This window comes from Macrobrachium rosenbergii, chromosome 1 (assembly GCF_040412425.1).
Source record: "Macrobrachium rosenbergii isolate ZJJX-2024 chromosome 1, ASM4041242v1, whole genome shotgun sequence".
Lineage (NCBI taxonomy): Eukaryota > Metazoa > Arthropoda > Malacostraca > Decapoda > Palaemonidae > Macrobrachium > Macrobrachium rosenbergii.
In genome coordinates, this window is record NC_089741.1 from 26,576,492 (window position 1) to 26,581,863 (window position 5,372).

Genomic DNA, 5,372 nt, shown 5'->3' on the forward strand with positions numbered 1-5,372 from the left:
CATATCCCTTTCTCTGCTCCTGCTTGTTCCTCTCTTCTCTCCCCCTTTATCCGTTCATCACACACAAAAACAGACACACAGACACACACAAGAGAATGGCAACCAGACCTGCTCAATAATAAATACTTTCCTATTCCGTGCATGTTCCTAATTGCTGCTAGGGCATCACATTATCTTATTTCTAGACTTTAATTAAACCTGGTAATTGGTTCAGTCTTTACAAAAAGAGGATGAAATGGGGGTGGGTGGGTGGGGGAGGGATGAGGGGGAGGGGGTGATGGCTGCCATGGGTGTCCCCACAAGGCGTCGGGAAAGGTGGGGATTTTGGGGGTTGGGGGTGGATGTCGTGGACACAAGCTGGTATCATCTCTCTCTCTCTCTCTCTCTCTCTCTCTCTCTCTCTCTCTCTCTCTCTCTCTCTCTCTCTCTCTCTCTCTCCTGCTATTCGTGGAAGGAATGGGAGATGAGGGAAAGCCTTTGGTTTGTTGGTAGGATGTAGGAATTGGGAAAGGGAGAATTGATTTTGTCATGAATATTATTGTTATTGTTAGTATTTCAAGTCAAGACCATAATAATTGTACAGAGACACAATAGACAGGTGCACTATTGTACAAAGATGTAGATTACACGAAAATAATAATGATATGCACATTATTATTATTATTATTATTATTATTATTATTATTATTATTATTATTATTATTATTATTATTCTTGTAAAAGTTATAGATTTGGTCGTACGAGGATCTTGAAGGAATTATTATTATTATTATTATTATTATTATTATTATTATTATTATTATTATTATTATTATTATTATTATTATTTCTAAAGTTGTTGAGTTGGTCGGAAGAGAAGCTTTATGGAATTTATTATTATTATTATTATTATTATTATTATTATTATTATTATTATTATTATTATTATTAGTTTATAAACTGTTCTTTATCTGTGAAAAATTTCTGCTTGCAATTTTATTCGTTGATTCATTATTTATTATTACAGATGTGTAAATGTCATCTGTCATTTGCCGAAGTAAATAGGAAGACAGTGTAAAAAAATATATTATCATTATTATTATTATTATTATTATTATTATTATTATTATTATTATTATTATTATTATTATTTTGATGTAGCAACACACTAAGAGAGAGGGAAACAAATATTTATTGCAAATGTAGCTCGCGCTAATTTAAATAGCTGAAATATATTTCCTGTAGTAGAATTCACAGTGCACCGTTGGCAGCAGTCACCGTTAATGTATCATGGTCACGTCAGTGCGTTGGGGGACCGAAATAAAAGCAATTTATTTTTGCTTTGTAATTCGGTTACAAATATTACCAATACAAACGCCTGTTGGAAGTTACACTTGAAGCCACAACTATAAGTTCTGGTATTCAAAAAATGATAATAATAATAATAATAATAATAATAATAATAATAATAATAATAATAATAATAATAATAATAATAATTGTTGCTCAACAATAATAATGATATATTTTGTGGAATAATAATAATAATAATAATAATAATAATAATAATAATAATAATAATAATAATAATAATAATAATAATAATAAATTTCGTGGAATAATTATAATAATTTTTCGTGGAATAATTATGAAAATACATTTCGTGGAATAATAATGATTATAATTAACACTCTCGAAATATGGCTGATCCTCTGATCCGAAGAGTTGAGCGTCGTCAGGCCAGGTCAGCGCTCGGATGGGTGACCGACTAGCCAAGCTAGGCACTTTCGTCGCGCAATCCTGTTAGATCAGTTGTGAGGTTATGGATGTGAGGCTTGCATCCCCATCCTTAATAATGAAACACCTCTATTAAGGATAGCTAGGTTATAAGTCAAAAAACAATTATAACAGTAATAAAATCACTTGGATTACAACAACAACAGACATGATATTATAATAAGGTTAGTGTTGTTGCTTCTTGAAGTCATGTATTTAAGCTTCGTTCAGAATGGGAAATTATTGATTCTGCCAGTTTTGTGACCTAGAATAGGATGCTGTTTCTATTAAAATATATATATATATATATATATATATATATATATATATATATATATATATATATATATATATATATATATATATATATATATATATGTATATATATATATATATATATATATATAATATATGTATAATATATGTATGTATGTGTATATATATATATATATATATATATATATATATATATATATATATATATATATATATATATATATATATATATATATTAGGGTTTATGAACATTGATCTTGCAGACTCAATAAGGTTCGGTCGTCGTCCAGAGATTTAGAGATTTGATTATTTATAACTTTCTCTGTAGTCGTCTTTGAAATTTATTCAGACTCAGCTAGTTCATTCATGTTGTGGACATAGAAAAGGCCTCATTTTTTACCCACAAATATAGTGATATATTTAGTTTACGATGTATGACGCAAGGCAGTACAATCAGGTGCCTGTGGTTTTTCAAACACATTAAACATTAAGCGCTGAGTAGATATTTTTTCTTCTAACAAAGGAATGTTAATAATATTCTAGCTACCATACAAGTAATGAAGGTTACGATAGTTGAGTAATATCGGTGCTTATCTGGCATCGCTGCAACAAGGCAGAAAACAGCCTGCCAATCTTGCTGTTGCATCCAGTTCATTCTCAAGCGAGTAAATCTGGAAGAAGAAAAAAAAAGAGCGAAAAAAAAGTGTCAGACAAAAAAAAGTAAGAAAAATATTACCCAGAGGCCCATCTCCCCCCTAATCTGAATTCGAAGTTGAACATGAAATCGCGGGCGCTTTCACCCCCGTGATGTTAGCGCATACAAATTAAACAATTATTTTGGGAAAGGGGCCGCCCCCCTCCCGTATCGCCGGGAGGGAAGATTACCCCAAATTTGTCATTGTCGAGGGAAAATCTACGGATGGAAAACGCCCCAATTGACGGTATTAAAAGGTATGGATGTGATGATTTCGCCCATTGTTTAATTACGCAATTGTTTTCTGCATTGTGGGAGAAAGGGGGGAGGGGGTAGTAGAGAGGATTTGAGCAGTGGGAAATGAGGAGAGGGGAAACTGTTTATATCTTGCCACCCCCTTCTCTCTCTCTCTCTCTCTCTCTCTCTCTCTCTCTCTCTCTCTTTTCTTGTTCTTCAAAATCTGTCAGTACCTCTCATAATTGCATTTCAATGCAGAAATCTGTCAGTCTCTCATAATTGCATTTCAATGCAGAATTTCTCTCTCTCTCTCTCTCTCTCTCTCTCTCTCTCTCTCTCTCTCTCTCTCTCTCTCTCTCTCATATACCACCTGAGAGAAAGAAAGCGCTTTCCCCGGATCTCCACCTTGCTCGATCTCTTGTTTGTCGCTAATGCCGTGGATGCCTTGGGCTATTCGAGGTAATTCGTTCACGCTGAAACGGTCATTAGGAGAGATTAGGACCGTCATTAGTGACACGTGGATCTCTATAGCGCCCCGAAGCCGTTTGTTTAACGGTCGAGTAGAAAAAAAATAAATTCTGTTGAAGCGTAATAATCAATCTAATGATAATGACATTAAAATTGATACGTCGGAATAATAATGATAATAAAACCTTGAATTTACTCTCTTGCAAATTTTTTGTCCCCAGTTACGTTTTTCGACGGAATGACGTCATAGATTCGCTGTTGCGAAAGTGCGTCTCTTGTGAGAGATTCTTCGGTAATGTAAAACAATAATTGAGGTATATAGGAATATGTTAGTGTTTATGGTGTATTTCCCTCTCGTGCTGATGAGATGTGTATTTTTGTCACTACCATTAAGTTCCATATATATATATATATATATATATATATATATATATATATATATATATATATATATATATATATATATATATATATATATATATATATATATTATACAATACACACACACATATGTATATATATATATATATATATATATATATATATATATATATATATATATATATATATGTGTGTGTGTGTGTGTGTGTGTGTACACTTATAATTCCAGTTAATATAATAAAATATATACTTCATTAATCGTATTCTTTTTATAACAGTAAATGAACCAACAGTAATAGCAAAAGTTATATATAAAAAAACACAGCAAATACTTCTTTCATATTAATCATAATATTTCTATGGCACCGCGCAGGGCAAAAAAAAACTCCCTTTCCCTTCATGCCTTACCAACACCTTTCAGACACCCTATCCTACATCAAATATATTCCTCTAACACCCCACCCCTAACCCCCCCCCCAACCCTCACAAACAAGTTGACCAGGGAGCGGTGGGGGGGGGTGCTCTGACCAAACCCCCCCCCCCCATGAAGATGTCTGATGGGGGATTTAACATCAATATCAATCGGTATTCCGTTTTGATTGAAAATTCGAAATGGATGACAACATTTTTGTTTACGCTAAAGTTCTATGGTTCGGAAATCTATGGGAAGGGAGGCTGGTGCTGGCGTGTGACAGTTATACCAATGGGATGAAATGTAACGAAAAATATGGCAGGGTTTTAGCGGGGTGTATGGGGCAGTAAAATATATAAAAAATGGTTATATATATATATATATATATATATATATATATATATATATATATATATATATATATATATATATATATATATATATATATATATATATATATATATATATATATATATATATATATATATATATATAGATGTATACATATGTATATATTTATGTATATGTATGTGTATAAATATGCACACTTATATTAATGCATATTCCTTTGAATTTTTCCATAATATTATGACACAATGATCCTACTCCAAATGTTTTCTAAAATACTCGAGAGCTTGAGGTATGTTTTTAATTTTTACTTCGTCATTATTATTATTATTATTATTATTATTATTATTATTATTATTATTATTATTATTATTATTATTATTATTACTATTATTATTATTATTATTAATGGTACCCATGTACTTGTATATATACTAAATATTTCCTTTTATTGTTATTGCTAACACTTGTTTGGTCTTCCTCTCTTTCAATTCTTACCGTTCTCATATTAAACACTACAGCAGTTATGACGCCAGATAACTTATGCCATAAAATCATGTTACATATTTATAGATCTCTTTTTTTTACAGCACCTCCCGTGAATTCTGTCTCTCTCTGTCTCTCTCTCTCTCTTTCTCTCTCGGAAAAATAGAATACCATTTTTATTCACTGTCTCTTTTCCTTTACTGCATCTGTTCCGTTTCCCGTCCTTTTTCACACTGCGTCTCTTCCCTTATTATTTTACTATATTTTTCTTCGCCCTCCTTATCACCGTCTGATTCCTGCCTTACCTCCCCGCAC